The following is a 19,081-nucleotide window of genomic DNA, read 5'->3' on the forward strand; positions in this document are numbered from 1 at the left end:
CACCTGAAGGAACTTTGTTTTAGGCTGAAGGTTTGCGAACAAGCTCTCAGAATCAGTTCCTTTGAATTTCGGTGTTCCGCAGGGATCGGTGGTCGGTCCGCAGCTTTTTAGTTTTTATACCCAGCCCATGCCAGGCATCATCGAAGGTATTCATTATCATATCTATGCAGACGACGTGCAGCTGTATATCTTCGCAGACCCAAAGGACATACGTGCAGTTGAGCTAGCTCTCACCACATTATCTGTGTGTGTTAGAGACCTGCAGCCTGCGAGCATGCTGTGAGAGCTTTGATCACATCAAGAATTGACTATGCAAACTCCCTGCTATGTGGTACATCTTCAGCTTACATCAAGCGACTTCAACGAGCACAGAATCGTGCAGCCAAATTGGTATTCCTTGCCAAGAAGCGTGATCATGCCTCTCCCCTTCTACATCAATTACACTGGCTCCCTGTCCATAAGCGTGTCACATACAAAATCCTCACCATTGCCTACAAATGCATCCATAATTGTGCTCCATCTTATCTTAATGACCTAATTTCTCTGTACCAGAGTGAAAGGCGTGGACTACGATCGGGTAATGATACAACTCTGTTGGCAAGACCAAGAACTGCTACCTCCTCAGGGGACCGATCGTTCGCTGCTGCCGCGCCACACCTCTGGAACCAGCTCCCCCGCTGCATCCGTGAATCGTCATCTCTGGGAGCATTTCAGCGGTTATTATAGACATTTCTTTTTAATAGTTAATTTACTTGTTATTTATGTATGTATGTATTTTTTTTTTCTTTCACAATTTCGATTTTGCTCATTTTGTAAAGCACTGTGATACAATCATTGTGAAGAGCGATATATAAATACTTATATTGTATTGTATTGTATATACTATTCTTTGGCTTTGCTCTCATTCATCAAATAAAACGATTTAGTGACATAATGTTACGCGAGAGTGAGCTCTGTCCATTTTGGTAAAACTCGCACAAAAATGATCTTCAAATTAACCTTTTTAGCTAAAGTTAATGTGCTCTCAATTGTTAATGTCTTCTTTTCTTCATATGATTATTTTCAAGTTCTGCGCAAATCAATTTTCGCAAATTTTCTAAAATAAGTACGTGGTGCCTACACAACCGGGAAAATTATCGAAAGTCCGTCGTTCGCTTAAAACATGGATCTATAAGGTCCATGCTTAAAGACACTTGTACAAAATGTGGGAAGATCTTCAGGATAATTGCAAATATACCATTGTTCTTTGAATTATTTCAAGGTGATATACTTATATAATATTGACTGGTCTTGAGGGGAACATCAAATATATTGTCCACAGAAGAATCATCTTGGCCCGAATCTTTAGACGAGGGCATTGTGGTTCTTTTAAGGGAAATATATTTGATATTCCTCGAAAGAAAGGCCAGTCAATATTTTTATTATCATCTAAATCAGATATCTAGAGCACAAATCATGAAAATTGAGATATTTCTTTTAAGAATAAAGTTCTATTGTGTCATGTTTGTCGGGGTCTAGGCTCTGCACTTTACCTTTATGACCTGCGCTGTAAGCAAGCGCCCGGATCCAGCTGTTGATGTCCGGATCATTATGAAGCCTATGGCCCGCATTCTGAAGTCAGGTTTAACTTAGACCACGGTCTAACTCTGTGCTAAAATTATGGGAAGCCAAAAGTGTCAAATTTGTATTAATTTGTATGTTTCTTATGTTTACTGTACTCTTTCCTGATTCATTGATGGTGAGGACAATCATCTCTTTATACTTCCTTGACAATTATGAATGATTTGAGAGCCAAATGAGATGAAATATGATATCTCTACCGTTAGTTATTTATGTAACAATTGGCTATCTGTACTTAAACCACAACTTTAAACCTGAGTTTAAGTTAAACCCGTCTTCAAAATACGGGCCTGTCTCTTTATACGCATCCTCAAATGCCCGTATGTGAGACCAGGGAAAATACAACCTAGGCATCTTTTGCGTCGTCTCTGCATGCAAAGTCAATACGCGCACAGAGACCAAGCAAATTACCAATAATATACCTATCCCTTCCCGATAGAAAATCTAGGGCAATACGGTTTTGTAAATGACCAGCTCACTTGTCTGATACGGGTTAGATATTGTACAAATATACCGGGTTTTAGAAAGTATAGTGGAAATATTTTTGTCCGAGGTTGGTTCGGCAATTACTATTTTTCCCTAGGGGCACGAGCACCGATGGAAAATAGTAACATTGCAGGACCAACCGAGGATAAAAAAATTGATATTTCCACTACATTTTCGAAAGAAAAACCCGGTATATTTGCTTTATATCCCTCTTATAATTAAAGTTTGAACGAAAAATATTTGTAATCTAATCCTAATTGGTCAATCTCCCTGATCTTGACAAAATCTAGATCGGCTTAGCTCTAATTTAAGCAGAACTGGCTTATCAGTCTATCCTAGCCGGTTCCTGAATAAACTGAGAGCGGCTACCGTCGGCTCCCAAGCATCACTCATGGTGGTTTGGTGTTGCACGGCGAGCGCAGCGGCCGTACTACTTCTACAAAGTACTAGCCACCTTTCGCAATCATCACGGACGCTAATATTAGGGTCCCCTAACACAAAAGTTAACGCTTAATCATACAGTTGATTTTAAGATTGATTGTACATTATAGTCAATAGAATCAAACGTAGAAAACTGCTCTACAATCAATGCTAAGCTTTGTGTTACAGGCCCTACAGATTTTCGTGTGCAAAATTCTTTCCCACGACACCCGCACCATACATGCATGTACATTACGACTGATGGCTGGAGATATTCGAAATGCAGGACCTACAATAGATTATGACATGGATAAGAAAATGGTTTTTCCAACAAATCGAGTACATATTGAGTGAGGAAAAAGTTACTGAATTAAGGCTTAGATATAGATCATTACAGTCCATCGAATCGATATTGCATTTAATGTGGATTATTGGTGGATCACTGGCAATTGATTCCATGGGTCAAATCACCTCTCCAGCCGAAACCATTTCGCATGCGTTGATTATGTACACAGCATGTATACGTCTGAACACGGGTTTTTCTCTTGTTTACTCCTACACAAACGACATGCCTCTAGCACACAATGGGTGATTTCAAGTACGGTGTTGAAATCTGGTGTTGGTGTTGTGACAACACCAACACCAGCCACAACACCGTACTTGAAATCAGGCTGGTGTTGGGGTTGACCTCGGAAAATATGACGTATTTCCGGTAGTTCGTGTCGAGCGCTGGTGTTGAATGCCGTCTGCTGAACCGAGCATCAGAGCTGGTGTTGACGATCTGCGTGCAATTTCCCCATTCCCCAACACCAACCCCCAGGGATCGGGAAAATCGTGATTTCAAGTTCGGTGTTGGTGTTGGTGTTGCTAACGTACATATGCCGTGATCATCGTTCAGTTTTCTCATTTTATTTTGATTTTTTTTGTCTGTTTTGGTTATAATTTCGACTATGTATCGTTTCGGACAACATCGTCGGCGCCCGAATTATAATAGAGTTCCGGCATCTAGCTAAGAATCTTCTATCAAGAATTGTCGGCTAAATGAACATGAAATAACTCAACTGGCAGCAGAATTCAATGAATGGAGGGGGGCGGGCCGCGAAATTATTTTTCCCATCGAGTTCTGGACCAACATATGAATATTCATGACTTGCGTCTTCGGATTAAGAGTACGCATGCGCGTGGACTCGACCAGTGCTGGTCGTAAGCATTCACGTTCAGTTGCTCAGAATGAATATTAGCATCGTCAAATTACCGATACTCTTACATAGTTACATATGCCTTATATATATCCAATTCTTAAACACTTTTCAAACTAGCTGCCATTAATGGCAAGACATGTGCTAGGCTAGGGCTCGCTTAGGCTAGCGCATTAACTTTACCTCAAATCTGGACCTGTCTAATGCCTAGTACTAATCAGTGTTGTAGTGCCTTGGCCTTGAACATTCAAGCCTTGGCCTTGGCCTTGAGGATTTTGAGCCTTGAAATTTCAAGGCATTTTCAAGGCATTTTCAAGGCATTTTGTATTATGTACTTTCATTTGTTTTATAAGTAATTATAAATGTTTCAGTTTTTTTTTTTATATTTAATGACACTATACTGGTCAATACTACCAGTCACCAGTAACATTAGCAGCAGCAGCAGTAGTAAGTGTACTAGCAGTGTCATCGATTGTAATTGTCACCATTATCAAGAATTTTCAAACAAAGAATACATCAGTTATGAAAATTAGCATTATGTATTGGTAATGTGTTGTAATCATGACTAATGATGATAATGACAGTAAATAATAATGATCAAGATCAAGATAATAGTGCTTTGATGACAAGAATAAATTTGACATCTGACTGCAATTTTGACAACAATTTTCGTACTTTAAACATAGCTAACTCTAAAGCACGATAACAAGGTTGATTTCTATTCCATTAGGATTTTCCTTGTATTATTTTCTTTGGCCAACAAGAATGTTTTAAGTCTTCATGATATTCTGAAAAGATTTGGTAAACTTGAACACAGTCTTCAATTTTGTCATATCCAAATGGGTTATGCCAATGGCATGATGAGCCAGAAACTTTGAGGGGCCAAGCATGGCATATAGAGCAAAATTTCTGTCAAAAAAAAAGAAGAAAGCGATTGAAGCGAGCGAGTGAACAAAATTTGTCCCCCTCTTTCTATAGGAAAAGCTAATTTTGCGATAGATTGTTTAAAAAATAATATCACATTTACTCCATCTTTTCCTTTCCCTTCCCCCTTATCTAAGTGTATTCTTGGTGGTGGAACTTCTTCTTCTCTCTATCTCTTTTCTAAATTGTATATTTGTTTTGGGTCAGATTGACAAAACAAAGGGGGGAAATGTTTACTTCTTTTTAATCATATATCGTTCAACAGTGAATTTAATTTCTCTACAGTTTCAAGGAAATAAACAACGTATTTGTTTTTGTGTCAATATGGTTTCAAGAAATAATGATTAATAAAAAAATAGTAATTGAATAATTAATTATTATTAATATTATCAACAAGTATTAATGATGGCAAGACATGTCCTAGGCCGCATACATTCGTAATTCCGAAGCTTCGTTATTCCGAAGGTTCGGATATTCCGAAGGTTCGTTATTCCGAAGGTTCGTATTTCCGAAGGTTCGTAATTCCGAAGGTTCGTTAGTCCGAAAAAGAAATGAGGTTCGTAATTCCGAAGGTTCCTTAGTCCGAAAACGAAGTGAGGTTCGTAATTCTGAAGGTTCGTTAATCCGAAAACGAAATGAGATTCGTAATTCCGAAGGTTTGTTAGTCCGAAAACGAAATGATTAACGAACCTTATTTCGTTTTCGGACTAACAAACCTTCGGAACAACGAACCTTATTTCGTTTTCGGATTATCGAACCTTCGGAATAACGAACCTTCGGAATAACGCCACAAATGTTCGGATTAACGAACCCTTTTACGTTTTCGGATTAACGAACATCGAGGTAAAGGCAATTTTCGTGTTTCGGAATTACGAACCTTCGGAATAAAGAACCTTCGGAATTACGAACCTTCGGAATTACGAAGTGTAACCGTGCTAGGCTAGGGCTAGCTTAGGCTAACGCATTAACTTTACCTCAAATCTGGTCCTGTCTAATGCCTAATACTAATAGTAATAGCCGACTAATGCCATGGTTTAAAACTTCGAACCAAATTCCGAACTTTACGTTTGATTTTATTTAAAGTATACATCCAAAGAATCAAAAGTATTTTATAATGACTTTATGTGGTCATCATTGTAAAGGGGAAGTATTACTAATCAGATATATAACTTCACTTTTCAAAATAGTGATCAGAGATTGCAGAAATCAGCTCTCAAAAATGATTTATTTTCATGCCATATTTCTGCCTTCCACCGGTCCTCTTGCGAGCTCCAGCTGAGTGACGTCACACAATGAGCAGTGAGCAGCTGAGCTGACAGCAGCCCATTGGAGACGATCTTTCCAATCAGCGTTTTTTGCTCTTAGAATTGTTTATTCCTCTTAAGATTGGTCTTGTTATATAGATAAAAGTTTGAATTTACTGAACAGTGAAAAAAAGTGCACATTTAACGTATTTTGGTGACCGATATTTAGCTTAGAATTTTTTTTTTTTTTTCAAGAAATATAGGTGAATAAACAAAGCATATTTTCACGTAGAAATCACACTTGCGTCACATTAATGTTATAGTCAATATAAAGCATAGACATTCTTCTTTATGACTGAACAAAAATTATGAAATTTCATTAAGTAGCAAAGTCAGGAACCACAAAAAAAACACGGCAATATCCATCGCGAAATGACTGAAATTGCAGTTGAATTGCCGAAGCATTATTAGGAAACAGCGGCGAGCGGACTTTCTTTCATATATCTTAAAAATGCCATCCTGTTAGGGCGATGGTCTGTGGCCAAACGCGTTGGCCATTGCTTTGTCATGTGCGAGGACCCTGGTTCGAAACTCGGATTTTTTTTTCTGGGTATTTTTTTTTTTATTCCTTCCCCGTCCCTACCCATCTTTTTTTTCTCTTTTTATTTTCTTGTGAAATTCTATTCAGACCTGTATTTATCAAATCTTGCTTCTTAATTGCTGCTTTTGATTTTCAAGTTCTTGATTAGATTATTTCTACTCTTATTTGGGATGGGAGGGGTAGAGTTAAAAGTCAAGTCCACATCAACTAAAAATTATTTGAATAGAGTGATTTCCCTTGTTGTTTTTACTCAAAACAGTCATATACACAAAACAATGATATGCAAATTAGAGTTGTCACTCACATCACATTCGTTTCTATTTTTTGTGGCATTTTGTTTTTTATTCTTTGCAGATTTGACGATAGGAAACTCTTCATCTGATCACAATAGGTTATATTTACGGAACTGTTAAAATAGTAATTATATAAATTTGAATCAAAGTTTTTATGAAATTTCCTGCAATATCTTGTTATTTTTCTTTAAATTCAAATGAATTTTTGATTGCGTGGACTTCTCCTTTACTCTTAATGTAGGGAATGCATAGCAAAATTTATCCAGAAACAAAATTGTCTTAGAATATGCAAATCAGTAATTGGACACATGTTCACTTTTCTTTCATCCAGGCCACTTCCTCACATCCACCAGGCTTTCAGTCTGATGATGAACCATCACACAACATTCACAGTGCTTCACAATAAATATTTCACTTCTGTTCATACATGCAATAAATATTGTGGAAAACAAATAAAAGGCGTACCCATATTCAAATACCATTTAAAAGGACAAATATATTATACCTTTCGAGAAAAATCAGCACGTTAAATATCTGATAACAAAACATAATTATGGGGCACTGCAAGAAACTTATGTTCAATTGCAAATCAAGCGTAAGTCTTAAATTCAAATTCAAGCGTAATAAGGTCGAGTTGCAATCGCAATTCAACTACATGTTTAATCAAAGGACTTTCCCTTGATTTGGGACGTGTGATTGAGTATAACATTTCTCGCAAAATGCCCTAGTAACATTAAAATTGTTCTTTCGTTTTAAATTGTGTGTTATTATTTTTGACAAGCTGTATTCCTGTCTGAGTAAAATTTCTTAGTTCTCTCCAAAACTGTGCTCAAAATTGTTTCCAAGATTGATAAAGAAATTTTTTCTTTTGTATCATTATCATTCCACAACTTGCAAACCGTAGGTCCTGGAAAGAGTGAAGAAAAAAATGGCTATATCCAAATCATAGTAAAAGGACATGATGGAATCTCCCAGATTGAGGTAGCAAGCAGAGACCAGAAGTCACCAGAGTTAGCAATTGTGCAGATCTGTGTGTAGAAGAGAGAAAAAAAGAAATAGTTTAAATTATCAAATCAAAGTATGAATTTAATTATCGTGATGATTGATGACGTGCGGTGGCATGTAATTCCCGGTCAACAACAAATGATAGTAGGTTTAGACACCTGAAAAGTTCCACTCAGAACACTGGTGCTCTACCTCAAGTGATGTTTGTGTAGGCCCCACTCCACTTCACTACCGCTACACTACCGTACATGTACGCCACACCTACCCGGGTAAGTGTGTAGCGTAGTGTAGGCTGTAGCAGTACTCCAGTAGTGAAGTGGAGACTACACGAACATCACTTGAGGTACGGTGCTCTCTGAGTCTCTGTGTCATTACAAAGATTGCATTTATCTTCATTGTTGAAGGCATTACGCATACATATATGCAGCAACACTCTAATCAGAAAGAAACACCAGACTCTAATTTTGGCCCACCCAAGGGTTCATTACATGCCGCCGCGCACAGAAAATTCAAGCAACAGAAGTCGTGGACCCAAGAAGTGAGATCCCAGCACGCGCGACCCACTAGTTAGAAATCCACTGCCAAACGCGGTTCGTGGTTAGTATACTAATACTAACCTCGCAATACGTACTAGTAGTATACTAATACTAACCTCGCAATACGTGTGAGTGATTTTGGCCAGGAATCAGGGTAATCACTGCTGAAAATTTGTCTGGCTTCATGACATCGGCATCATGGTGATATAATTCTGTGTATAATAAAAACTTAAACATTCCTCTGAAACAGCAGATTTTCAGCCATGGTCCATACCACTCAGTGCTCCTAAATAATTTAATTGCCTGCCTGAGTCCTGACCAGTTTTAGAAATCTGAAGAAAAAATCTGCTGGAATTGTGCCACTCACACGTATTAAGTATACTAACCCCGCACCACGAACCGCGTTTGGCAGTGGATTTCTAACTAGTGGGTCGCGCGTGCTTAGCCTGGAGGCGTCTGGGATCTCACTTCTTGGGTCCACAACACACGACTTCTATGGCTTGATTTTTCTGTGCGTGGCGGCATGTAATGAACCCTTGCCTTGGGTGGAATTGTACAAAAACATTATTTCTAAAATAAAAACTTTTTAATTTTAATAGTAGTTATGCCAAAATGCATGATTCTAAACTTATATCAGATCTGTATCTGTCATCTGACCTGAATGCATCGTCAGAACAAGTACAGTTTCCAAACATGCTTACCTTGACTTTTGACTGGATCAAACAGCGTAGCCTGCAACATGCATCGGGAGCAAGTGAATGGGACCGTGCAGCTTGGAGTTTTTCAATAGTTAGTAGAGCAACACAACGAAGACTGTCGAGTGGACAAAATCGATCTTTCCAGTTCACAATTCAATAAAAAACGGGCAAAATAACACAGTTCTGGTTCCCTTATAATCTGAAGTTGTCGAAAACAGAATTCGGATGTCACATTACATGAAGAAAACGGTAAATTCGGAAGATATTGAAGAGGTCAGTAAGGTGATTCAGTGTATTATGCACAGAGGGATGATGAGCTCGATTATTGTGTGACGTCATTATTCTCGACTGTTTTCACTGCGTGAACTGTCGGTCTGGGGGGCGGCTGGGGGGCTTAGAAGGGTCTCTAATAATTTCATTTCTTGCATTTCCACGACATCGATAAGACTTTTTAGTGACATATTTGTGTATAAAAAGACAAGACCTTTCCATTCATATATAATTTGTCTATAATCATCACTTTCGTGAATTTTCTTTGTGTGTATACTTTAACATGGTTTAATATTTCTAGTCCGTATACAGAACCAGTCCTAGATCTAAAAAATATCTTAGTTCTAGTCTAGTCTCTAGATCTAGACTCTGATCTACGCTGTATCAGCATGGAACAACTAGTGTACCAAGGGGGGGGCGCAGACTGCCCCCTGACAATTTACAACTGATCCAGGGGACGTGCCCTCCCCCTTTGAGAAGCCAAATCAATAATTTGTAATGTCAAAATGCAACAAAAAAAGACTTATGTCCCCTCTTTTGAACGTGAAGATCTTTTTTTTTTTGCTTGTCAATTTTTTTTCAGCTAAGAAATCCTTAATTTGGGGGGAAGACGGGGATCAAGATCACTGACGTTAGTTTGTGCCTGACGTTATAATACGTTCCATGCAATGCAGTGGCGTAGCTAGGATTTTTTTATGGGGGGGCACTGGGGGGTCCTTGCTTTTTCGGGGGGGGGCACCGGCCATTTTTTCCGGTGTGTGTGTATGTGTCACGAGGGCGGATCGGACTTTCGCCAATAGGGGACGGGGCCAGAAATTATTTCACCTATGTTTTCCCCGATCAGTCACTTCTTAGTTTTATTCTTATAAAACAACATAAACATGAAATAATCTCATAAGCCTTATAAAAAATGTGAGCGCAAAGCGCGAGCTCAAAAATTTGTGATATTCCAACCTGAAAACTGGACACTCTAAGCATTTTTGTTTGTGAACGGGAAGAGAACGAGTACAATAATTGATGCGAGTGCAGGAAGCCAGCCAAAAATTTGTGATATTCCAACCATTAAGCAACATTCTATACATTTTTGTAACCATGAGCAGGATTAGTACTGTACTAAACAATAATTGATGCAAGCACGATTCAAAATCTGTGATTTTCGAACCTAAAATGTATTATGTTTTATTATTAAAGAAGGTATATTTCTTTTTTAAAAAGGGCATATTTCATTTGGAAATAAAATTCCTACAGGGATTTTTTTTTCGGGGGGGGGGGGCTAGAGAGCACAAAACGCAAGTTAAAATTTTTAAATGCTTAAACTGAAAATGAGTCATTTTTAGGACTCTTGTCAGCTTTCATTTTTTTTCTGCTTACAACCACTTTTAAATTTCAATTCTCATTTCTTGTATCTTCTACACTTATTTTACCTTAAAAAAACAGAATAAAGAATACTAACAAAATAAAGTTATATTCAAAAGGATATAAAGTAAACAGGGCGCACCCCATACCCTTAGTTGGGAGAGGGTAAATCTTAATTATTTCTTTAAACAGTTAATCAATCATTAATTATTAATACTTGTTGATAATATTAATAATAATTAATTATTCAATTACTTTTTTTTTATTAATCATTATTTCTTGAAACCATATTGACACAAAAACAAATACGTTGTTTATTTCCTTGAAACTGTAGAGAAATTAAATTCACTGTTGAACGATATATGATTAAAAAGAAGTAAACATTTTCCCCCTTTGTTTTGTCAATCTGACCCAAAACAAATATACAATTTAGAAAAGAGATAGAGAGAAGAAGAAGTTCCACCACCAAGAATACACTTAGATAAGGGGGAAGGGAAATGAAAAGATAGAGTAAATGTGATATTATTTTTTAAACAATCTATCGCAAAATTAGCTTTTCCTAAAGAAAGAGGGGGACAAATTTTGTTCACTCGCTCGCTTCAATCGCTTTCTTCTTTTTTTTGACAGAAATTTTGCTCTATATGCCATACTTGGCCCCTCAAAGTTTCTGGCTCATCATGTCATTGACATAACCCATTTGGATATGACAAAATTGAAGACTGTGTTCAAGTTTACCAAATCTTTTCATTCTTGTTGGCCAAAGAAAATAATACAAGGAAAATCCTAATGGAATAAAAATCAACCTCGTTATCGTGCGTTAGAGTTAGCTATGTTTAAAGTATAAATATTGTTGTCAAAATTGCAGTCAGATGTCAAATTTATTCTTGTCATCAAAGCACTATTATCTTGATCTTGATCATTATTATTTACTGTCATTATCATCATTAGTCATGATTACAACACATTACCAATACATAATGCTATTTTTCATAACTGATGTATTCTTTGTTTGAAAATTCTTGATAATGGTGACAATTACAATTGATGACACTGCTAGTACACATACTACTGCTGCTGCTGATGTTACTGGTGACTGGTAGTATTGACCATTAGTGTCATTAAATATTAAAAAAAACAACTGAAACATTTATAATTACTTATAAAACAAATGAAAGTACATAATACAAAATGCCTTGAAAATGCCTTGAAAATGCCTTGAAATTTCAAGGCTCAAAATCCTCAAGGCCAAGGCCAAGGCTTGAATGTTCCAGGCCAAGGCACTACAACACTGATTAGTACTAGGCATTAGACAGGTCCAGATTTGAGGTAAAGTTAATGCGCTAGCCTAAGCGAGCCCTAGCCTAGCACATGTCTTGCCATTAATGGCAGCTAGTTTGAAAAGTGTTTAAGAATTGGATATATATAAGGCATATGTAACTATGTAAGAGTACCGGTAATTTGACGATGCTAATATTCATTCTGAGCAACTGAACGTGAATGCTTACGACCATCACTGGTCGAGGCAGAGTCCACGCGCATGCGTACTCTTAATCCGAAGACGCAAGTCATGAATATTCATATGTTGGTCCAGAAGTCGGTGGGAAAAATAATTTCGCGGGCGGGCCCTGGTGGTCAACTAAAATCAGAAAAAATGATTGAGACACTACTAAATTATCTAGCGGGAGGGGGGTACTATTGTCAGCTGGGACATTCATCGGGCATTGCAACCTCGACTGCATTTCGACATACCAGATTGACCAAGAATTTCATCTATGAAAAAGCGTCCGACTATATTTCGCTTCCGAGAGCTGAGCATGAATTCGAGCAATTAAGTTCACGTATTGAGATGCCAGATGGGCAGGTAGGTAATGCTAATGTAGGTTAGCCAATAGACAGGCGTGGATCTTGGCTCAACCCACATGGTCAATCTAGATCCACCGCCTCCCTACACGGGGAAAAGGAAAGAGAAATTAATGAAAAGAAAAGAGATAGAAATGACAAAGAAATAAGAATGCAACTGAGAAAGAAAATGGATAGAGAAGAAGTTTAAATGGGGGGGAAGAATAGATCAAAAAGAGAGAGAAAAAAGAAAGATAAAAAGGTATTTTAAACCAAAAGAAGGAGCAGCGAGTGTCGACGGAATATGCTAGAAGTATAGAAAGGGGACCTATAAACGTGGCGACGTATCCTCCTCTAAGCCCTAAACGAGAATTAAAAATAAGACAAAGAAAGAGAAAACGAAAGAGGGAAGGGGGGATATTATTTTTCTGAATATTACGGCAAAATCTATCACAAAATTTATTTTTTGTGATAAAATTTTGATTTCTTTTTTTGCTTGCCAGCTTTGCTTGCTCGTAACTTTTCTGAAGATACAATTTTCCAGTTACCCATGACCCCTCAAAATAATTTAACTCATTACGCCATGGATCGGAATCATGGATCGACGCCCCCTGGGAACATGGATGATTATTCTATATATATTTATATTAATTTTGAAGGATAAAGTTTATTTTGTTGTTTATGTGTGAATCACTCTTGTATTTTTTCTTCTCTTCATAAAGTTGAAGCAAGTGATCCTTTACATTGATGGCTTCATTTCCCGAATCCAACGTCCATACCACGCGGGAGACGCTTATTTTTGTGGCCGTCATGGGAAATCTTGTGATTCAATCAATACCCAACTCATTACTGATAAATTTGGGCAAGTTCGTCATATAATAACCGGTAAATATGTTTTTATAACACATTTTCAACACGGAAATAATATAAGAGTTATAGATGAACATGTTGAGGCTTGAAAAAGTCATTGATCCAAACACTGGATAGAAATCAATTCAAACAACCTGTTTTCAAAACGATTTCAAGCAATCACTTTCAAGAACTATTTAATATTCCAATATCGCATACCCTAATTAAGAACGGATTATTTTCCTCAATTTATGTTGTTATCGTTATAATTAAAAATATTATGCCTATTTCAGATCTTTTTATATTTTAATTAGGCTTTATACCGAGTGACTATCATTTCCTGGAATTTTCGTCAGAAGATTTTCTGACAACTGAAAGGCTCTATATATTTAATTTATTTTTTTAATCTGACAACTAATCATAAGGGGTGGGGTGGTCATAACACGTCCATTTTCCGGAAGCATTTAATTTTCTTTTTTCCCTTTTTTAAAAACAAATATTAGAGTCATAAATTTATGGGGCACTCTGCCACTTCCTCCCCAGTGTACATTATTCAACAACGTTCTTTTTTCTCTTTTTTATTTCTCCTGCCCCGCCCTCCCCGATGACTAATAAAAAAAAATCATGTAGGATTATCTGGAGCAACCCACGACAAAACAGCAACAGAGTGGAGCATGACTTTCATGCAGGACAATTTGCCAGGTGACTATGTCGTCTTGGGAGATCCTACCTACAGAAATCTTCACCCATCAGTGATACATAGAGTGGTTAAACCAAATCTCAGTGCTGAAGAAGAACGATATAATCTTGATGTTACGAAGTTACGACAAATTGTGGAAAGGGCAATAGGAGCGACTCAGCTAAGATTGAAATTGTCGCAACTGAAAGAAAATCGCATGGCAGCCAAAGGAGGTATTTTATTTCCCGCCAAATGTTTGGTTGCCATGTCGTATCTGCACAACAGATACACAAATTACCTCGTATGAATTGCTTGCTCTTGATCAGTAAAACATCACAAACCGATTTACAAACTAATAATTAAAATTCTTCTCTCGGGGAGTAATATTTGATTGTTGTAATGTTCATTCGTAACTCTTTCACTTGCGACATTCTCCATCGAATTAAGCTGTGTAAAAACACATGAAAATTTTAATTCAGTTCAATTAAATCTCCTTTTATTGACAGATTTCAATTTACTCACATTTTAAAGTGAAATGTTATCAGTAGAAATAGGCTACAGTGAGAGGCATGGACCTGGCCTCGGAAGATTACCTATTGTTACTAGGGGGTGCTGTGACAATGCTCAGCACCCCCAGTAACAATAAAATAATCCTCCGTGGATAGGTCCATGGTGAGAGGGCCTTGTTGAAAACAGACGGAAGGGGGGGGGCTGAATAGAAAGAGAACCATGAAATCAGGACTACGAATTATTCTTGTTGCACCTCAATGCCATATTGGGCAGCGAGCAACATTCTAATAGTTTCTAGTTCCAATGCAATATTTTTGTTTGTGTCAACCAACGACTGTATTGCAGTCAACATCTCCTCTTCCCTGCTTGCCTGAGCATTCATTCGTTTCTTCTTGCACTCGCTTGGTCCAGCAGCATCGCCATTATCACTGGCGAAGGTTGTCTCGTTGCCTTCGGTGACTACAGCTTGGGGCTTTACCTGAAAAGTATACAAATTTACAGAACATATAATTGTACTTTTATAGTCACTTCTTGCCAAATTAACCTTATTTCGTGAACTTGGTACTTTGTGAATCTCATAATATACAACAGTTTAAAAACTTATTAACTTTGATATCGTAGGCGTATAATGGACAATAATCTTGAGGTTTAGTACTATTATATGTAATTTTATTATGTTCTTTGCTTGTTCTTTTTTCCTTCTTTACAACTCACGATTTTCTTGTTTTAATATATTCAAGGACCCATATTTATTTATCTATCTATTCATTTATTTATTTATTATTGATTTACTGATTTATTTATTTTATCTTTTTTTGGGGGGGAGATGCGAAGGGTCAATTTTATTGTATAACTCTAGTGTATTTAAGATTAATCACCTGTCCACCAGCGGGGAAATACAGTTGGTTGTACTCCTCATATTTATAGTACAGCTCTGATGAACCTCTCATTGTAGGTTCCCTTGTCTCTACACCAGTTTGCATGCTTCTTTTTATTTCTTCCCTGTATTCACGACCCAAATTTTTGATAAAGTTTTCTGTGCAACCCTTTGGTAGTTGAAGAAGTAACCCATGTTATCGTGAAACGCCTTGGCTTGACCCGCCTTCTTCATCGACCTATAGGTAGAATGGTTTTCCACGTATAGGTCAAGGCATGATATAATCTCATGCGTCTTCCAGGCCCCTTTCTTTCTTGGAGTCGATTCCATTTTCTGTAAAATGATGGAATGATGGGATTTATAAAATAAACATTTAGAATTTAATTATATTCTCTTACTAGCTAGTTGGGGAAAGAACTGAACGAACATTGGCTGAAAATATTAATTACACTCTCTAAATGTTTTTGAAAGTGTGTGTGGTGGGGCCGGGGGCTTAAACATAAAAAAAAAAATTTAAAGTTCACGTACATGCGTGACCCCGCCCGAGTTTATCGAGACTATGGAGATCTACTAACTTTAGGCCTAGCTAGCAATGATAGCATCTATTTTATCAAGGCCTAAATCACAGATTCGTCGTTTAGACCATGGGGTCACATCTATATAATCTAACAAAGTTCAACATAAATTATTCTGAGCCCCCCAAAAGGAGAAGGAAAGTTGGGGGTCTAAATTTGTATTGACAACACTCAACAACAACATTAACTCTTTCCAAAAACACCACAGAGCAGGCGCGGATCCAGGGGGGCACGTCCCCCCCCCCCACCCCCTTTGAGAAGCAAAATTAAACTTTATAATGTAAAAATGCCATTAAAACCGAGGTTTGCCCCTGGCTTTTGAAATTGAAGACTTTTTTTGCTTAATTTAACCTTAATTTGTGGTTGAAAACCTTTTTTTTTTGGGGGGGGGGCTTGTCAAAATTTTCCTCCTCAGGACTAGATCTGCAACATGATTGTTAGGTCTTCACTAATGAAAACTTAGAATCTGATACGTCAATGTAGAATATATATTGATCACGATATTCTAGTAGGCCTACATATAGAGTTCTATTATTTTTTATTATGAAATATGACTTTTGATGACTTGATTCTGACAAAAATGTGTATGTAAATATGTGTTTTATGGTGATTGAAAAATAATAGACAGATATTGTGAAACCTTGGATGCGGAACATTTGTCTTTTTTGTGAATCTTGATCTTATTAAAAATGCTAGGCCTACATGAAAACTTTTTTCAAATTTTCTATTTTGAGTGAACTTTTAATTTTTCAAGCAAGTCACAAATTGTGTTGCTTGTTGATTTGTGGATACTGTAATAATATTTTGACAAATCTGTCCATTTTTAATATTATTGCCTTTATAAAAGCAGTATTTTTTTCAACATTGATCACAAAAACAAAATCAATGTACTTTCTTCAACTTGGAAAGTAGCTAGATAATAATATCATGTTTTTGTTAGAATGCCCAAAACCCAAGTATGACCTGCTCCCTCCCGGCACTTTCAGAGCCGTGCAGGTATACATTATGTGACTTTATTTGCTTGTAAAATTATTTCGCTACATAAGGCCTTCACGTACTGGAGGACCTTCATTTTTGTTCATGCTTGTCAAGTTAATTTTGCAGAACAAAAATGGCACTTCCTTTGGGATATCATGGATCCCCTGGTACGTATGCAAGACAAAACATAATGCAAAAAATAATAAAAAAGTACACGTACCGTACGTCATAACAACAAAAGATGCCCATGACTGCTACGTCCTCTCTTACATGTCCGTGGTTTAACGTATTTAAAGTATACACACAAAGAAAATTCACGAAAGTGATGATTATAGACAAATTATATATGAATGGAAAGGTCTTGTCTTTTTATACACAAATATGTCACTAAAAAGTCTTATTGATGTCGTGGAAATGCAAGAAATGAAATTATTAGAGACCCTTCTCAGCCCCCCAGCCGCCCCCAGACAGACAATCACGCGATCGAAAACAGTCGAGAATAATGACGTCACATGATCGACTCACTCAGCTCTCTGTGCAAGCCAGCAGTACACTGATAGCTGATTCACCTTCCTGGTCTCTATTTTTCTTCGAATTTACCGTTTTCTTCATGTATTGTGATATCCGAATTCTGTTTTCGACAACTTCAGACTATAAGGGAACCAGAACTGTGTTACTTTGCCCGTTTTTTATTGAATTGTCAACTGGAAAAATCGATTTTGTCCACTCGACAGTCTTCGTTGTGTTGCTCTACTAACTATTGAAAAACTCCAAGCTGCACGGTCCCATTCACTTGCTGCCGATGCATGTTGCAGGTTACGCTGTTTGATCCAGTCAATAGTCAAGCCTCAAGGTAAGCATGTTTGGAAACTGTACTTGGTCTGACGATGCATTCAGGTCAGATGACAGATACAGATCTGATATAAGTTTAGAATCATGCATTTTGGCATAACTACTATTAAAATTAAAAAGTCTTTATTTTAGAAATAATATTTTTGCACAATTCCAGCAGATTTTTTCTTCAGATTTCTAAAACTGGTCAGGACTCAGGCAGGCGATTAAATTATTTAGGAGCACTGGTATGGACCATGGGTGAAATTCTGCTGTTTTAGAGGAATGTTTAAGTTTTTATTATACACAGAATTATATCACCATGATGCCGATGTCATGAAGCCAGACAATTTTCAGCAGTGATTACCTTGATTCCTGGCCAAAATTAGAGTCTGGTGTTTCTTTCTGATTAGAGTGTTGCTGCATATATGTATGCGTAATGCCTTCAACAATGAAGATAAATGCAATATTTGTAATGACACAGAGAGCACCGTACCTCAAGTGATGTTCGTGTAGTCTCCACTTCACTACTGCTACAGCCTACACTACGCTACACACCTACCCGGGTAGGTGTGGCGTACATGTCCGGTAGTGTAGCGGTAGTGAAGTGGAGTGGGGCCTACACAAACATCACTTGAGGTAGAGCACCAGTGTTCTGAGTGGAACTTTTCAGGTGTCTAAACCTACTATCATTTGTTGTTGACCGGGAATTACATGCCACCGCACGTCATCAATTATCACGATAATTAAATTCATACTTTGATTTGATTATTTAAACTATTTCTTTTTTTCTCTCTTCTATACACAGATCTGTACACTTGCTGACTCTGGTGACTTCTGGTCTCTGCTTGCTACCTCAATCTGGGAGATTCCATCATGTCCTTTTACTATGATTTGGATATAGCAATTTTTTTCTTCCCTCTTTGCAGGACCAACGGTTTGCAAGTTGTGGACTGATAATGATACAAAAGAAAAATTTTCTTTATCAATCTTGGAAACAATTTTGAGCACAGTTTTGGAGAGAACTAAGAAATTTGACTTGGACAGGAATACAGCTTGTCAAAAATAATAACACACAATTTAAAACGAAAGAACAATTTTAATGTTACTAGGGCATTTTGCGAGAAATTTTATACTCAATCACACGTCCCAAATCAAGGGTAAGTCCTTTGATTAAACACAAACATGTAGTTAAATTGCGATCGCAACTCGACCTTATTACGCTTGAATTTGAATTTAAGACTCACGCTTGATTTGCAATTGAACATAAGTTTCTTGCAGTGCCCAATAA

At 37.3% G+C, this 19,081-nt stretch overlaps 1 pseudogene; it reads left to right on the forward strand.

Annotated features, from left to right (window-relative positions):
- Positions 1-3,476: 3,476 nt before the first annotated feature.
- On the forward strand, positions 3,477-14,326 carry LOC135156431 (uncharacterized; annotated as a pseudogene).
- Positions 14,327-19,081: the final 4,755 nt, after the last annotated feature.

Source organism: Lytechinus pictus, chromosome 13 (assembly GCF_037042905.1).
Source record: "Lytechinus pictus isolate F3 Inbred chromosome 13, Lp3.0, whole genome shotgun sequence".
Lineage (NCBI taxonomy): Eukaryota > Metazoa > Echinodermata > Echinoidea > Temnopleuroida > Toxopneustidae > Lytechinus > Lytechinus pictus.